Here is a 19,354-nt window from a genome sequence, read left to right on the forward strand (position 1 = left end):
AAGTTCTTACTTGCACTATATAAGGGGAAGCGTTCTAGATCAAATGAACAAAGTTCTAACTTGAATCATAAAAAGAAAGTCATGGTCTGTCAATAAATTCCCAGATTAGAGCAAGTCTGTAGACCCAAAATTTCTTGAATAAAGGGGGGAAGCCAAGTGCCCATGAAGAACTCTGCTACACTGCCAAAAATTTATACCATTATTCTTTCTCCCATCCTTCACCAAAGGGACCTATGACCTTTTACCAGGGTAACTGTGCATTGGAGAAAAGGAAATCATCAGAAATTTCAGAGATTACTGGACATTGGTTCTGACTGGCACTAATTCCAGGAGACCCAAAACATCTCTGTGGTCCACCAGTCAAAGTATGCCCTTATGGAGGTCAGGTAATCAATGGAGTTTTAGCTCAAGACCATTCCACAGTGGTGCTGGTAGGTTCCTGATCCTATCTTGCAGTTACCTCCCCAGTTCTGGAATGCATCATTGGCATAGACATAAATAGCAACTGGCAGAATCCCCACATTGGTTCCCTGAGCTGTGGATTGAGGACAATTATGGTGGGAAAGCCCAAATGGAAACCATTAGAACTGCTTCAACTTATAAAACATAGTAAGCCAAAAGCAATACCAAATTCCTGGAAGGATTGCAGAAATCAGTGCCACCATCAAGGACTCAAAGAATGCAGGGATGGTTACCGCATCCCCATTCAACTCGCCTATTTGGCCATGAAGAAGACAGATGGATCTGAGAGCATGGCAGTGGATTATTGTAAACTTAATCAGGTGGTGATTCTAAATGCACCTGCTGTAACAGATGTGATTTAATTGCTTGAGCAAATTAACACATCCCCTGGTACTTGGTATGTAGCTGTTGATCTACCACATGCCTTTTTTTCCATTTGTCTGTAAGGCTCATCAGAAGCATTTTGTTTTCAGATAGTAAGGCTAGCAATACACCTTCACTGTCCTACCTCAAGAGTGTATCAATTCTCCTGCCCTGTGTCATAATTTATATCACAGGGATCTTGACTGCCGTTCCCTTCCACAAGATAGCACGCTTGTCCATTATATTGACAACATTTATGCTGATTGGACCTACTGAGCAAGAAGTAGCAAGTACTCTAGACTTATCATTAAAATATTTGTATGTCAGAGGAAGGGAAATAAATCTGAAAAAAAATTCAGGGGCCTTATACCTCAATGGAAATCTGGGAATTCCCTGGCAGTCCAGTGGTTAGGATTCGGCACTTTCACTGCCTTGGCCCTGGGTTCGATCCCTGGTCGGGGAACTAAGATCCCGCAAGCCAAAAAAAAAAAAAAGAAAATTTGAGGAGCCCAGTGATGTGGGGCATGTTTAGATATCCCTTCTAAGGTGAAGCATGAGTTATTGCATCTGGCCTCTACTACAGCCAAGAGGGGAGCACAATACTTAGTGGGCCTCTTTGGATTTTGGAGGCTACATGTTCCTTATCTGGGTGTTCTACTCTGATCTATTTACTGAGTGATCCAAAAATCTGCCAGTTTTGAGTGGGGCCAAGAACTAAGGCTCTGCAACAGGTTCAGATGGTTGTGCAAGCATCACAAGATCCACCAAATCCAGTGGTGTTTGAAGTGACAGTGGCAGATAGGGAAGCTGTTAGGAGCCTTTGGCGGGCCCCTATGAGTAAATAGTAGCACAGGCCCTTAGGATTTTGGAGCAAAGCTCTGCCATTCTCTGCAGATAACTACTATCTTTTTGAGAAACAGCTCTTGACCTTTTACTGGGCCTTAGTAAAGACTGAAGCCTTATCCATGGGCACCAAATTACTTTCCAACCTGAGCTCCTATCAAGAATTGGGTGTTATCTGACACACCAAGTCATAAAGTTGGGCATACACAGCAGCACCCCATCATCGAATGGAAGGGGTATGTATGAGATCAAGCTCAAGCAGGTGCTAAAGGCACAAGTAATTTACATTAAGAAGTGGCTCAAATGCCAATGATCCTCACTCCTGCTACACTATGTTCTCTCTCCTAATCTGCACCTATGGCTTCATGGGGTGTTCCCTACAATCGGTTGATGGAAAAGTATAGAAAAGTCATGCCTGGTTTACAGATTTTTCTATGTGAAATGTAGGCACCACCCAGAAATGGACAGCTGTAGCACTATAACCCCTTTCTGGAATGTTCCTAAAAGACAAGTGAAAGGAAATCCTCTCAATGGGCAGAACTTTAAGGACTACTCCTGGTTGTTCATTTTGCGTGAAAGTAGAAATGGCCAGGCAGACATTTATATACTGATCTATGGGCTATGGACAATGATTTGACTTGGAAGAAACATATTTGGAAAATTGATAACAAGGAGGTCTGGGGAAGAGGTATATGGATAGAGCTCTCTGAATGGGCAAAGGATGTGAAATATTTGTGTCCCATGTGAATGCTCACTAAATAATGACTCCAGAAAAAAATGATTTTGATAATTGAGTGGATAGGATGATCTGTTTTTTGGATGTCAGTCTCTCTCTGTAGGTACTCTTGTCATTGCCCAATAGCTCATGAACAAAGTGGTTATGTTGGAAGGGATGGGAGTTATACATGGGCTCAGCAATATGGGACTTCCACTTGCCAAGGCCAGCCTGGCTACAGCCACTGTTGAGTACCGATCTGCTAGTAGAGACTGACACTGAGTCTCCGGTATGGCACCATTAACAAGGGTTATCAGCCAGCTGCCAGGTGGCAGGTTGCTTACATTGAATGACTTCCATCATAGAAGGGACAGCACTTTGTTCTTGCTAAAATAGACACTTACTCTGGACATGAATTTTCTTCTTCTGCCTGCAGAACTGCTGTCTGTTGACTTATAGAATGCTTTATCCTCTGTCATGGTATTCTATGCAACATTGTTTCTGATCAAGGAACTCACTTCACAATGAATAGTATCACAGTGGGTCCAAACTCATGGAATTCACTGGTCTTACCATGTTCCCTACCATTCTGAAGAAACTGGATTTAATGTAATGGTGTAATAGCTTTCGAAGAATCAGTTACACCACCAAGCAGGTGGCAATAACAGGGCAGGGCAATGTCTTCCTGAAGGCCGTATACACTCTAAATCAGTATAGCCATGCATGGGTCCAGAAACCAAGGGGTGGAAATTGGAGTGGCAGTACTCACTCTTACCTCTAGTAACTCACCCGTAAAATAAATCACTTCCTGTTCCTTTAGTCTTATGATTTACTGAACTAGAGATCTTAGTTCCAAAGTGAAGGAGGCTTCTATCAGGAGGCACAACAATGATTCCATTAAACTGGAAGTTAAAATTGCCACCTCGCCACTTTAGGCTCCTCATGCCTCTGAATCAACAGACAGAAAAGAGTATTACTGTACTGGTTGAAGTAATTAATTCTGACTCCCAAGAGGTAATTGGATTGCTACTACACAATGAAAATAAGGAAGAGGATGTCAAGAATACAGAGATCCCTTAGGGTACCTCTTAGCATTACCTTGCCCTGTGATTAAAGTCACTGGATAACTATTACAACAACCCAATTCAGGCAGGACTACTAATGACCCAGACCCTTTAAGAATGTAGGTTTGGGTAAAGAACCATGATCAGTTGAGAACGAAGAGTATACAGAATGGGTAGTGGAAAAAGTTATAAATACCAGCTACAATCATGTAACAAGTTACAGAAATGATGACTATAATAGTTATGAGTATTTTTCCTTATTATGAAAATTTCTTATGTGTATACACACATACATATACATATATAGATATATCTTTGCTTTCTTTCCTCTTATTCTGCTATCATATAAAATAGAATATAACTTTATATCACAGTATTTAAGTATCATTAATTTTATAACACAGTATTTAAGTTATTACAGGATATCAAGAATAAAATTAATGAACTAAGGACTTTGCATCCTCTTCTGGGGAAAAGGTAGTGCATTGTCACAGTTTGCAGGATAGTTGTATCATGCTCAGTGGAAGCATAAACTTGCTTTTGTCTTTATTTGGAGATTAGGTGTGGTTAATGTAATGTGCATAGGTTCCAAGCTAATAAAGAGTGGACTTGTTTTGGTTACTTTTATGTGTCAACTTTGCTAGACCATGGTATTCAGATATTTGACCAAACATGTTTGGATATTGCTGTGAAAGTATTTTTTGGATGAGATTGACATTGAAATGAGTAAACTGAGTAAAGCAGATTAACTTCCATAAGGTGGGTGGGCCTTATCCAGTCAGTTGAAGGGCTTAAGAAAAAAGATCAACCTCTCCTGAGGAGGAGGGAGTTCTGCCAGCAAACTCCTTGAGGGCTCAAGCTGTAGTATCAAGAATGTCTGAGTCAGTCCAACAAGTACAGCGTCCTGGCTATTGGAGTTGCTGGATGAAGACAAGGATAAATGGAGGGATAAGGTAAGGAGAAAATTATAAATATTAATTATTGCCTTGGGACTTATTTCAGAAAGGAGAAATGTAGGTGCTACTTAAATGTGTTATTTCATTTGTTATGTGCATATTTATATTTGTTAATCAATTTTCCCTTTCCCTCTTCTCTCTTTCTTCTGTAACTGTATTCACGGGATGAATCTTGTTATTAAATATATAATTTAGTCCTTATTTACAGTGTCACAGGATTGTAACTGAATTTAGGGAGGAATGAACATTAGCCAGAGAAAGATACAGTGACTAATGAAACATTACCTCTTACCTTTAGGTGAAAGGGCAAGTGGATTTCATTTTTATGAAGTAAAATGGTGTTTCTTTAGACAAGGATATATTGGGTTGGCCAAAAAGTTCGTTTGGGTTTTTCCATAACATCTTAACGGGAAAACCCGAATGAACTTTTTGGCCAACCCAGCAGTTTTGTTGTCATCCATATGGTGACTATGTACATGGATGTTGAGTGCTCAAAATAGTGAAAGTAAAGTGTATTCTATGGATTAGCTCACTCCGTATCTATTCTTCTTCAACATTGTCTTTCAGTAAAACAATATTTCTCAGGCTTCCTTTTTACTAGGGTAGGGTTCTAGATATGGTCTAGGTTAGGCCAAGCAGTAGCCCCAACATACAACCTGGAAAGAAGACGTGAGCAACGTGGAACACTGGGTGTCAATGGGAGATGTGTATTTCTTCTAGGCATACTGCTGGAACTATTTGGTTCTTTTAGTTCACTTCCAGTGGAGGGTCACTATTTGGTCTATAGCATCATAAATGGCAAGTGAAACAGCATGGCAGTAGTGGTTTTCTGATAGAATAGTCTTGTAGTATGGAAGAATATTGTTGGCTGCAATGGATTTTTCAAAGGCTACTTAAACTAATACATCTGTTTCTGCTAAAACCATCTAGAAAGGTGAGGATATCTGTAACTCAGAAACTTAAGCAACGTAGAGTGAATCAATTTTCTGTATTATATGTTTTCTATATTATAATAACTGAGAATCTTTATTTAAGAAGCATACTAATTGGAAATGCAAACCAAAACCACAATGAGATATCACCTCACCCCTGTGAGGATGGCTATTGTCAAAAAGATAAAAGATAACAACTGTTGGTGAGGATGTAGAGAAAAGCATACCCTTGTGCACAGTTGGTAGAAATGTAAGTTGATGCAGCCACAATGGAAAACAGTGTGGATGGTCCTCAGAAAGTTAAAAAGAGTACTACCGTATGATCCACAAATCCCACTTTTATGTATTTATCTGAAGGAAACAAAATCAGTATCTAGAAGAGATCTTTGCACACCAAATGTTCATTACAGCATTATTCACGATAGCCAAGATATGGAAACATCCTAAGTGTCCTTCAGTGGATGGATGGATCAAGAAGATGCGGTTTGTATGTGTGTGTATGTGTATACATACATACATACATAAAATTAAATATTATTCAGCCTTGATAAAGAATGAAATCCTGACATTTGTGACATTATAGATGAACCTGGAGGGCATTATGCTTAGTGAAGTAAACCAGATAAAGACAATACTGTGTGGTCTCCAAAAACAAAAACAAAAACTGATTTCATAGGTACAGAGAATAGAATGGTAATTTCTATGGGGCTTACGGGGAGAGGAAATGGGGAGATGTAAGTCAATCAGTATAAACTTACAGTTATAAGATGAATAAGTTCTAAGGATCTAATGTATAGCATGGTGACTATAGTTAATAATATGGCATTGTATTCTTAACATTCACTGAGAGTGGATCTTAAACATTCTCACCAAAAAAAAAAGAAAAAAAGTTAGCTATGTGAAGCAATAGATGTGTTAATTATTTTGATCTTAGTAATCATTTCACAGTGTACATGTATATCAAATCATAATGTACACTTAATTATATACAATTATATTGGTCAATTATTCCTTAATAAAGCTGGAGGGGGGAAGAAACATCAAAGGGCAAAGCATGTTTTAAGACTATTGTAGTCCATGTACACGTTCCTTTTATTTTGTTGACTTTTAAATTTAGTCATCTTCATAAACCTTTTAAGCTAACTTTCTCATGACTTAAATTCACCTGGCAGCCAATTTCCAAAAAGCAATCACATAACAGCATTTCATTTTTACCAATGGATGAATACCACAGAGGAATCACAGGAGCAATTTCTTTCATTTTTCCAAACAAGTATAGCTGTTCTTACTAGAATCACTCCAGTTAAAGGTCACTTGCTATTTCGGTTAGAATGCCTCTTTTCAGAGGTATATTTCTCAGCCATTTAAATTTACTTTAAATGTGCAATTGATATCTCTGGGTACAATTATTTTACTGGAAAATCACATAAGTATATTTATTTTCATGGCATGTACAAAAAATAGAATCTGTTTTAAAGAGTAACACTCAGTATCTATCATTCCATGAGAATTTGTGGGTTTTTTATTTGCAAATTATATATTTTAATAAAAATGGGTCAATAATATCTACTGATTTTAATGAAATTCTTAGAATATAAGTATCATTTCAGATTAAACTCTTCTAATGCAAAAGGATTTATAGATTGGTATAAATGTGGGTTAGGAGTAGAAGAATCTCTCCTCTTAATAGATATGTGTGGTGATTCTTCACATCTCAGAACATGTATCAACCACAACTCACTGACTCAGGAGCAGGACAGAATCTGATGTTTCATATTGTGGTTAAATGTTTCTAGTTGTTTGGTCACTTGAGACTAACTCCATTTTTCTATGCACTACATGTATGTGAGATTATTTGTCTCAGCTATTTTGTGGCCAGATAATAATGCAGGGATTTTTCATCAGAATATGAGTTAGTTTTGAGTATCAGGGAAAACGTGTTGTGATTTTAAAACATGATGATTTTTGATGCTATGGTGGATGGTATTTTCTTTTTCATTTTATTCCTAATGTCTTTGTTGCTAGTATATAGAAATACATAACTACATGCATATATACACACGTGAAGCATACTTATATATTTATAAATATACATATATTAAATTGATTTTATATTTCCATATATCCAGGATTCTCACTGTTTAGAATTGTTAATTCTAATAGTTATTTTCTGTATAGATTTTGTTGGATTTACCATGCTGTCATTAAGTCTTCAAATAATGATTTTTTTCATGTGCTTTTCTGGGACCTCAAATGAAATGTCAAATGTGATTCCAGACTTCAGGGGAAAGCTTAAAATATTTTACTTTTTTTGCTCTAGTAAGTTTTCTGTTAGCATTTCTATCTGATTGAGAAACATCTCATCTTCCAAATTCAGTAAGAATTTTAATCATGATGGTGTTTAATTTTGTCAAGTACTTTTTTGAACTTTCAGAGAGGGTCACATGATTATCTTTTTTACAATATGGTGACATCTTGTATAGATTAATTATATATTATCACATATTAGCACTTGTAATGCTGGAATAAACTCCACTTTTTCATATTGATGAATATTATTTGCTAATATTTTATTCCGTTTCATGACTGCATTGCGTCTTTAATTTTCTTTCCTGTAATGTTCTTATCATTTTTAGGTTACAGGGTTTTAATCCTTTATAACATGTGTTTTGAAGCATTCTCTTTTTTGTTTTTCTTTGAAAGAGAATGTGGTATATTGATGTTATTTCCATGTATTTGGGGAGAAAATTAACCAGCCCATATGGGCCTAGGGTTTTATTTTTGAAATGAGTTTTAATAACAGATTAAACTATTTAAATAGATATTAGATATTTCAGATTATCTATTACTCTCATTTTAAAGTTGATTATTTTATAAAAACATTTAATCAAAATTTTCAAATTTATTACTGTAAAATTGTTTCTTTTTTTTAATAATATTTAATGTCTTCTTGATCTATAGTAATTCCCCTTATTTAATTGTCAGTATTAAGTTTGTTCTCTCTCTCTTTCATCAGTCTAGTAGCTAGGACTTTGCAAATTGGCTTAATAGTTTCAAAAAATCAACTTTTGTCTTTGTTGATTTTCTCAGTTCTATATTTGCTTTCTATTTTATGCTTGTTTTTATCTGTGTTAGTTTTTTCTGTTTTTTTACTTTGCTTTTTGTTTTCTTGCTTTTTAAGATAGTAGCTTAGATCACTGATTTTTAGCCTTCATTCTTTTCTAATATGTGCATTTAAGGCTATCAAATTTCTTCTAAGCAGTATTCAATTGTAATGCATTTTTGGGTCACATCTTCATAATTATTCAGTTCAAAATATTTTCTTGTATGAGTTTTTTGGACCCATAGATCGTTAAGAATCAAATTCTTAATTTTTAGCCATTCTTGGGTTTTTTTTTCCCATTATAGTTTAGTTACTATTTTACAGTTTAATTTTACTGACCAGAAAATGTACTTTAAATGGTTTTAATCCTTTGAAATTTATTGAAGCTATTTTCATGTCTCAGACTAAGGTATATTTTTAATTTCAATAAGAAATTTTGTTACTGTTAGGTACCATGTTCTATATATGTCAAGAAAGTCACTTATCACTTTGATTTCCAGATACAGATCTTCTGTATCAAAATTGAGATTTCCTTCTTTTGTTTAATCATCCATTGAGAAGATTAACTCTCCTACTGTCTCTTCCTTTAATGCTGTTCATTTTAATACATTTTGGAGTAATATTATTGGTTACATTCAAAAGTATGCAAGATGACACCCTCCTAGGAGACTGATTCCATTGTCATTATGAGACATTCCTTTTTATTCTTAGTAGTGTTCCTTTCTTTAAAGTTATACTGGCAAATATTATAATAATTCTTCTAGATTTATACTGGTTATTGATTGCATGATAAAATCTTTTGATTTCAAATTTTCTATGTTTTTATATTTTGCTTATATTTCCTGTGAACCTCATATAGATGGCTTTAACTTTTAAATTTCATTTATATTTGTGTTTTCATCAGAGTATCTATTCTTATTTATATTTAATGTAAATTCCTGGTGTATTTTTATTTAAACCTACGTCTTACCCTTGTTTTCTATTTGGTTCACTTGTTGAAATTGTATGCTTTCTCTCTACTTGATACTTGACTTATTCTGTGTGTGTGTGTGTGTGTGTGTGTGTGTGTGTTTGTGTGTGTGTGTGTATGATTTTATATTTTCAAAGTTAAACTCAAGGGATGTCACTGTTTTATTTCTTTATACAGTTATTTTTTCAGCCCCTCTTCCAATTTGTCTCTCCTTCTGAAAGAAGTAACATACCAGATCTTAACTGAATTCTCTTTTAAGAACTCTTTTCTTTAACTTGTTTCTCTATATTCTTTTTTTAAAGAAGTAAAATGTTGTAAAGTTTTATTAAAGGCCTTTAAGGTTTATTTTTCTTCTAGAAATAATCTCTGGAAGCAAATAATAAAATTTATATAATATGGAATTTAGGTTTCATGTTCAATTTCTTTTGTTCTTATGAACATTTTAAATTGCCTTAGAGAAGAAAATTTTAAAATGTGTACAAAGTGTGCCTAACACAATGTTGGAGTAGATAATTTCTTGATGTGACAATACTGTAACTTCCACAGAGGAATAAGTACAGAAGAGATAATATATTGGAAAAAAATTAGTGGTAGGATCTCTTCAATAAGCTCCACTTAATTGACACACACCAGCATGCTTACCTCAGCAAACATTGACTCTTTTCACCATGCTCTGAGCTACTAACACCAATTGAACTGAAGGCTTATTGAATGTTGTTTGTACTTGTTCCCAAATATGGTTACACAAGTGGGATTTTACATTTTAATTACATATTTTAATAAAATATTTGATGGGCAGTTGGAATGAGAGTCTGGAAGTGAAGAGAATGTTTCATTAAATACCAAATGAATCTAAATAACTAAATATTGGGGGAAATCCAAGACAGTTAAGTTGCTAATAAGAATGGTATCAAATTAAATGTGGGCCAACACTATGAAATAAAATCCAGAAATAAAGTAATACAATTTAGATTAATTATTGTCAGTGTGTTGTTAAATGTCTTTAAGATCTAACTCTCGAAAGAAAACTAAAACTAGAAATGATAAAAGATTCATCATGGTTATGATACCACAGGACAGTCAGTAAGACAGATTCAATGGAAAGACAACAACAAATAAAAAAACCCTTAGACTTACTGAAGTGTTTGACAAATAGAGAACACTGAAAATCTACTTAAGGTAATATTAGCTTATTTGTGGCTTTAATCAACATGTCATGGGCTGTTGACTCTATGAACAGGAACAAGTGTATCTGTTTTGGAGTAGACTACTTTCCCAATTACAGATATTTCTATGGAAAGTATATCAGTAGGACATCCAGTGTCAGACCAACGAGAGTGAAAACATGTTTCAGTGGTTACATGTTACCAGTGTTGAAAAGTAGAATTTGTGCATCCAGCTGTTGCAACATCTCTCTTTAAAAATTTCTTTAACAAACAATAAATGCTGGAGAGGGTGTGAAGAAAAGGGAACCCTCTTACACTGTTGGTGGGAATGTAAATTGATACAGCCACTATGGAGAACAGTATGGAGGTTCCTTAAAAAACTAAAAATAGAACTACCATATGACCCAGCAATCCCACCCCTGGACATATACCCGGAGAAAACCGTAATTCAAAAAGATACATGCACCCCAATGTTCATTGCAGCACTATTTACAGTAGCCAGGACATGGAAGCAACCTAAATGTCCATCAACAGAAGAATGGATAAAGACGATATGGTACATATATACAATGGAATAACACTCAGCTATAAAAAGGAACAAAATTGTGCAATTTGCCAAGACGTGGATGGACCTAGAGACTGTCATACAGAGTGAAGTAAGTCAGAAAGAGAAAAACAAATATCGTATAATATTGCTTATGTGTGGAATCTAGAAGAACGATACAGATGAATTTATTTGCAAAGCAGAAATAGAGACTTAGACATAGAGAATGGATGTATGGATTCCATGGGGGGAACGGGAGGTTGGGATGAATTGGGAGATTGGGATTGATATATACACACTATTGATACTATGTATAAAATAGATAACTAATGAGAACCTACTGTACAGCACAGGGAACTCAGTGCTCTGTGGTGACCTAAATGGGAAGGAAATCCAAAAGAGAGGGGTTATGTGTATACATATAGCTGATTCACTTTGCTGTATAGCAGAAACTAACACAACGTTGTAAAGCAACTATACTCCAATGGAAATTATATAAAAGTTTTCTTAATCATCTTAACATACAAATAGGATATCATGAGCACATAATACACCCTATGAGCTAATTTTTGTTATGCTATATCCTTGGTAGAAGTCCTACCAACATTTTTTTTTAGGTACAGAGATTTCCCATATACTCTCCCCACCCCTCACCCCCAACAACCTCCCTCAGCATCAACATCCTGTGCCAGCATATGGTACACTTACTACAAGCAATGGCCCTGCACTGATACATCATTATCCCCCAAAGTCCACAGTTTACCTTAGGCTTCCCGCTTGGTGTGGTACCTTCTGTTGTTTTTGTCAGTTGGATAAAGACATGTATTCACCTTTGTAGCAGCATACAAATTGGTTTCACTACCCTGAAAATCCATGCTTTGTCTATTCATCCCTCCACCTCTAAGCCTGGCAACCACTCATCTTTTGTCTCCATAGTTTTACCTTTTCCAGAATGTCAAATAGATGGAGTCATACAGGATTTAGATTTTCAGATTGACTTCTTTCACTTTTTGATATGTATGTATGATTCCTTCATGTCTATTCATGTTGTGATAGCTCATCAGTTTTTAGGACTGAATAATATTCCGTTGTCTGGATGTAACACAGTTTGTTTATGTATTCACCTACTGAAGGACATCTTGGTTGCTTCCAAGTTTTGGCAATTATGAACAGAGCTGCTATAAACATTGTGTGTACATTTTCAGTTCCTTTAGGTAAATACCAAGGAGCACAGTTGCTGGATCATATGGAAGATTATGCTTAATTTTGTAAGAAGCTGCAAAAGTCTTTTTCAGAGTGACTGTACAATTTTACATTCCCACCAGCAATAAATGAATGTCCTTGTTGAACCATATCCTCAACAGCATTTGGTGTTGTCAGATTGGGATTGACATATATACACTAATATGTATAAAATGGATAACTAATAAGAACCTGCTGTATAAAAAAATAAATAAAATAAAATTCAAAAATTCAAAAAAATAAGTGTTTTGGACTTTGGCCATTCTAATAGGTATAGTATATCATTGTTGTTTTAATTTGCAGTTTCCTAATAACATGATGTTGAGCATCTTATTATATGCTCATTTTCCATATCTTGTTGGTGAAGTGTCAGTTTCGAACGTTTTGCCCATTGTAAATTAGGTGCTTATTTTCTTACTGAGTTCTAGGAGTTTTGTGTATATTTTGGGTAACTATTTATCAGATATGTCTTTGCAAATATTTTCTCCAAGTCTGTGGCTTGATATATAGTCTTGCACTGTGCATTTTGGTCTATAATCCATTTTGAGTTAATTTTTGTGAATGGTGTGAGGTCTGTGTCTAGATTCTTTATTTTTTCTTTAGTTTTTCTTTATTTATTTATTTGCATGTGGATATTCAGTTGTTCTAGCACCATTTGTTGAAAATATTATCTTTGCTCCATTGTATTACCTTTGCTCCTTTGGCAAAGATCAGTTGACTATATCTCTGTCGGTCTACTTCTGGGTTCTCTCTTCTGTTCCATTGGTTTATTTGTGTATTCTTTTGCCAATACCACACTTTCTTGATTACTGTAGTTTTAGTAAGTTTTGACATTGAGTAGTGTCAGTCCTCCAACTTTGTTCTTCCTCAATATTGTGTTGGCTATTCTGGGCTTTTGCCTCTGCATATAAACTTTAGAATCAGTTTATAAATTTCTACAAAATAATCTTATGGGATTTTGATTTGGATTATGTTTAATCTGTAGATCAATTTGAGAAGAACTGATTTGACAGTATTGAATCTTCCTATTTATGAACATGTACTACCTCTCCATTTATGGAGTTGTTCAATTTCTTTCATCAGAATTTTGTATTTTCTTCATATATATCTTGTGCATATTTTGTTAGTTTATACCTAGGTATTTGACTTTTTGGTATGCTAATTAAAATGGTATTATGTATGTAATTTCAAATTCTACCTATTCATTCTTGGCATGTAGGAAGGCAATTGATTTTTGTTTATTAACTTTGTATACTGCAACCTTGCTACAATTACTTATTACTTCCAGAAGATTTTGTTTGTTTGTTTGTTTGTTTTGTTTCTTCCAGATTTTCTACATAGACAGTCATGTCATCTGTGAACAAAGACAGTAAGTTTATTTCTTCTTTGCCACTCTCTACATTTTTATTTCCTTTTCTTGACCTGTTGTATTAGCTGGAACTTTTGGCACTGTGTTGAAAAGGAGTGGTGAGAGGAAACTTCCTTGCCTTTTCCCTAATCTTAGTATGGGAAACTTTGAGTTTCTCACTATGAAGTATGTTAGGTTTAGACTTTTGTAGATGTTTTTTAATCAAGTTGATGATATCCCCTCTAATCCTAGTTTCCTGGCAGTTTTTATTATGAATGAGTATTGGAGCCTCCTCCCCCACCAAATTTAACTTTATAAATAATAATGTCACTTAACAGGTTACTTCACTACATGCTAATGCAATTTTTGTTTTGTCAAAAGCATACAGAAGAAGTAACATTATTTTAAGCTAACTCTATCATGGGTTTGTTGGTGAGATTTTACGAAATGTTGGCTAATATCTACCCTGACGTTATATTAGGGTAAACTACTGTGGGAAACAGAATAATGCCTCTACTCCCAAAAATGCCCATGTCCTTATCCCTGGAACTGTGAATATGTTACCTTACATGGCAAGAAGATTTTTCTCATGTGATAAAGGTTAAAGATCTTGAGATGGAGAGATTATCTTGAATTACCTGGATGGGCCTAATATAATCACTAGGGTACTTATAAGAAGGATGCAGATAGTCAGAATTAGAGTAGAAAATGTGATAACACAAACAGAGGATACAGATATTAAACTGCTGCCTTCAAGGATGGAGGAAGGGGCTATGTACCAATGCATCCAAGTGACCTATAGAAGTTACAACAGGCAAGGAAACAGTTTCCCCCCTACAGTCTCCAAAAGGAATACAGAACTGCTTACTATTTTGGCCTTTGGACCAACAGAACTATATAACAAAATAAATTAGTGTTGCTTTCAGTCATTAGATGCGTGATGTTTGTCATGGCAGGAATAGGAAATTTAAACTACCACTTTTCATTATACTATTGTGAGATGAGTTTGGGAAAACTGGTCATTTGTTTGACTTGGAGAAAATTTACATAATTTAAAGCAAATCCTGGCTGTTCTATCAGTTCATCACAGTGAATTGCTTTTTATTTAAAGAAATGCCCTCTTTTTTGTCATCTGTGCTTACTATAGGGCTTATCTGTTTATACAAAACTAAGTCTTGGTGTTACATGGCTGTATTCAACAAGCAGAATCGACTAGCTGTTACATCCAACCCAGTATTTATCAAAAGTTCAACTGAGAAAATAAGTAAAACTATTGGGGAAAACACTTAATCTCTTTTCATTTGTGCTAAAAAGATACCAAGGTTCAGTCATATTAGCTGGTATTTGGGTTCCTATAACAGTATTGCTTTTTTCCACCCATATTCCAGTCTTCCTTTCCATTGTCTCATGAATAATTGTCCTTGTTTAATAAAGGCTCTGTTGAGTCATTCCTGAATGATGTTAGATCCTGGTGGATAAATTGTTTCTTTTATATTCTGTGGATGTTTTAGACATAAGATTTCCTTTTTGAGTAATCTTTTAAAAGCTTTAGAGACAAGCTTGCATTTAATTCATGGGAAGAAAACTATATCCAACTTTCAAATAGTCATTTTATCCTCATTATTAACTCTAGTTATTCTCATCCCTGTTTTTATATCTTATAAATTATATTTAATTTATTAATTTTATCATATTTTATGAACTCTTCTTATAGGCCAGTTTAAAAGGTTTAGGTGCATAACTAATTAATTAATCAGATAAAATTGGTGAAAATACATAATATCAAACCTATATTTTTAAAAGTTGGGTATAATGATGACAAAGTAACAGGATTCATTTGTATTGGTAAAATTTTCCAGCAACACAGTTGAGTTAATTACTCCCATTTTCTTAAGGAAGCATTATTTATTATAATTTCCTGTGAGTTTCTTTGAATAATTTTAGAATTTTCCTTGATTCCCTGGTATTCAGAGAGTTGAATGATAATTTTTTTTTTGGAAACTTACTGAGTCCATTAATTATTATTTTATATTTTGATTTCACTTGTTCTGTTTTACTGAAACATTTTTGTTTTAAAATAAAATTTGAGCTTATGAAGGCAAAAGCTATTTCTATTTATTTCATTTTTTTTAGTCTTTCATTATGACTTTCTTGCTTACATTTTTGTTGCTTTCTCTGGGGGTTAGCACAATTAATAAGCCAAGTTAGGAGAACAGAATTTGCTCTAAACATTCTTAGTATAAAAGGCTTAATATAGGAATTAAATGTTAGATGACTATCAGAAAAGCTGAGGGCAGAGTAAAAGTCAAGAGAGCTTCTGAAAAGTTCAGAAAGTTGCCAACCAAGATCAAGGAAGCACATATGGAAGTTCTCCCTTGAGATAACAAATTAAGGATGTCAGAATCACACTGTAAACTGCTCAGAGTCTCCCTATTACTCAACCACTCCCTAACTGAATATAACAAATACATGCAGCTGTGAATCCAATTTGCATCCTGATTTATCCACATGGAGAATCAAACTTTAGAGTTTCTGTTCAGCAGTCTCAACCAACAAGTTGTGTGTGTGTGTGTGTGTGTGTGTGTGTAGAGGGAGAGAGGGATGGGGGAAGGAGAGAGAGAGAGAAATAAGCTATTTTTATTTTTTATTTTTATTTTTTTTTCACACACACACACACACTGTATTTTATTTTTACAAGAGATAAATAGACTGACACCAAGCATTGTAAATGGATGACCACAACGAAAGCAACAATGATTGCAATTACCAAACACGAAACACACTCATACTATGTCATAATATTGACATTCAGTCCAGTAATCCTCCACTGTAACAGCTCCTTTACTTTGCAGTGAAAATTGATTTCTATATTCTTTGCCTCTGAGTCCTTGTGGGATTTTTTTTTTTTAATTCAAACAGAAAGTCACAAAAATTATAATCATCCTCATCAGTTCACTCAGTCCCATGTAATTAATTTTTTTTTCATCTTGATCTTTTGTTAGCACTTTATGAGTTCATCAGTTTTTCATTAGAGATCTGAAAATGCTTATTCATTCAGTTCAGCAGTACAGTTACCAGAAACCTGTACTTGTCAGAGTCTTTTCTATGAATTCCTTGAAGATGAAACCCTTTTATAGGAACATATTTGCAAAAGCATCAGAGTACACCCAGAACTGTCTGTAAATGGCAAAAGACTTAAAAATGACCACGGTTAAAGATTTGATGAAAGTTCATAATAGTGCAATTGACAAGGAAATTTAGTTTTTTCTGAGATATACATTTTAAAGTAATAACTAGAATTATGACTTATAACATTATACCAGAACATATAAGATTTTTAGAAATTTCACGTAATGTCTGAAACATTTATATTAACATATTTCCATACAGATAACCCAATGAAAGTTTAGTATTAGTTGTTTTGTTTGTTTGTTTGTTTATACTGTAGGTTCTTATTAGCCATCAATTTTATACAAATCAGTGTATACATGTCAATCCCAATCGCCCAATTCAGCACACCACCATCCCCACCCCACCACAGTTTTCCCCCCTTGATGTCCATATGTCTGTTCTCTACATCTGTGTCTCAACTTCTGCCCTGCAAACCGGCTCATCTGTACCATTTTTCTAGGTTCCGCATACATGCGTTAATATACGATATTTGTTTTTCTCTTTCTGACTTACTTCACTCTGTATGACAGTCTCTAGATCCATCCACGTCTCAACAAATGACTCAATTTCGTTCCTTTTTATGGCTGAGTAATATTCCATTGTATATATGTACCACATCTTCTTTATCCATTCGTCTGTCGATGGGCATTTAGGTTGCTTCCATGTCCTGGCTATTGTAAATAGTGCTGCAATGAACATTGGGGTGCATGTGTCTTTTTGAATTATGGTTTTCTCTGGGTATACGCCCAGTAGTGGGATTGCTGGATCATATGGTAATTCTATTTTTAGTTTTTTAAGGAACCTCCATACTGTTCTCCATAGTGGCTGTATCAATTTACATTCCCACCAACAGTGCAAGAGGGTTCCCTTTTCTCCACACCCTCTCCAGCATTTGTTGTTTGTAGATTTTCTGATGATGCCCATTCTAACTGGTGTGAGGTGATACCTCATTGTAGTTTTGATTTGCATTTCTGTAATAATTAGTGATGTTGAGCATCTTTTCATGTGCTTCTTGGCCATCTGTATGTCTTCTTTGGAGAAATGTCTATTTAGGTCTTCTGCCCATTTTTGGATTGGGGTGTTTGTTTCTTTAATATTGAGCTGAATGAGCTGTTTATATATTTTGGAGATTAATCCTTTGTCCGTTGATTCGTTTGCAAATATTTTCTCCCATTCTGAGGGTTGTCTTTTCGTCTGGTTTATGGTTTCCTTTGCTGTGCAAAAGCTTTGAAGTTTCCTTAGGTCCCATTTGTTTATTTTTGTTTTTATTTCCATTACTCTAGGAGGTGGATCAAAAAAGATCTTGCTGTGATTTATGTCAAAGAGTGTTCTTCCTATGTTTTCCTCTAAGAGTTTTATAGTGTCCAGTCTTACATTTAGGTCTCGAATCCATTTTGAGTTCATTTTTGTGTATGGTGTTAGGGAGTGTTCTAATTTCATTCTTTTACATGTAGCTGTCCAGTTTTCCCAGCACCACTTATTGAAGAGACTGTCTTTTCTCCATTGTATATCTTTGCCTCCTTTGTCATAGATTAGTTGACCATAAGTGCGTGGGTTTATCTCTGGGCTTTCTATCTTGTTCCATTGATCTATGTTTCTGTTTTTGTGCCAGTACCATATTGTCTTGATTACTGTAGCTTTGTAGTATAGTGTGAAGTCAGGGAGTCTGATTCCTCCAGCTCCGTTTTTTTCCCTCAAGACTGCTTTGGCTATTCGGGGTCTTTTGTGTCTCCATACAAATTTTAAGATGATTTGTTCTAGTTCCATAAAGAATGCCATTGGTTGTTTGATAGGGATTGCATTGAATCTGTAGATTGCTTTGGGTAGTAGAGTCATTTTCACAATATTGATTCTTCCAATCCAAGAACATGGTATATCTCTCCACCTGTTGGTATCATCTTTAATTTCTTTCATCAGTGTCTTATAGTTTTCTGCATACAGGTCTTTTGTCTCCCTAGGTAGGTTTATTCCTAGGTATTTTATTCTTTTTGTTGCAATGGTAAATGGGAGTGTTTCCTTAATTTCTCTTTCAGATTTTTCATCATTAGTGTATAGGAATACAAGAGATTTCTGTGCATTAATTTTGTATCCTGCAACTTTACCAAATTCATTGATTAGCTCTAGTAGTTTTCTGGTGGCATCTTTAGGATTCCCTATGTATAATATCATGTCATCTGCAAACAGTGACAGTTTTACTTCTTCTTTTCTGATTTGTATTCCTTTTATTTCTTTTTCTTCTCTGATTGCCGTGGCTAGGACTTCCAAAACTATGTTGAAGAATAGTGGTGAGAGTGGACATCCTTGTCTCGTTCCTGATCTTAGAGGAAATGCTTCCAGTTTTTCACCATTGAGAATGATGTTTGCCGTGGGTTTGTCGTATATGGCCTTTATTATGTTGAGGTAGGTTCCCTCTATGCCCACTTTCTGGAGAGTTTTTATCATAAATGGGTGTTGAATTTAGTCAAAAGCTTTTTC

General features: G+C 34.9%; 1 pseudogene; it reads left to right on the plus strand.

Moving 5' to 3' along the window:
* Nucleotides 1–326: 326 nt before the first annotated feature.
* LOC133091777 (uncharacterized) lies at nucleotides 327–3,004 on the plus strand (annotated as a pseudogene).
* Nucleotides 3,005–19,354: the final 16,350 nt, after the last annotated feature.

Source organism: Eubalaena glacialis, chromosome 5, assembly GCF_028564815.1.
Source record: "Eubalaena glacialis isolate mEubGla1 chromosome 5, mEubGla1.1.hap2.+ XY, whole genome shotgun sequence".
Lineage (NCBI taxonomy): Eukaryota > Metazoa > Chordata > Mammalia > Artiodactyla > Balaenidae > Eubalaena > Eubalaena glacialis.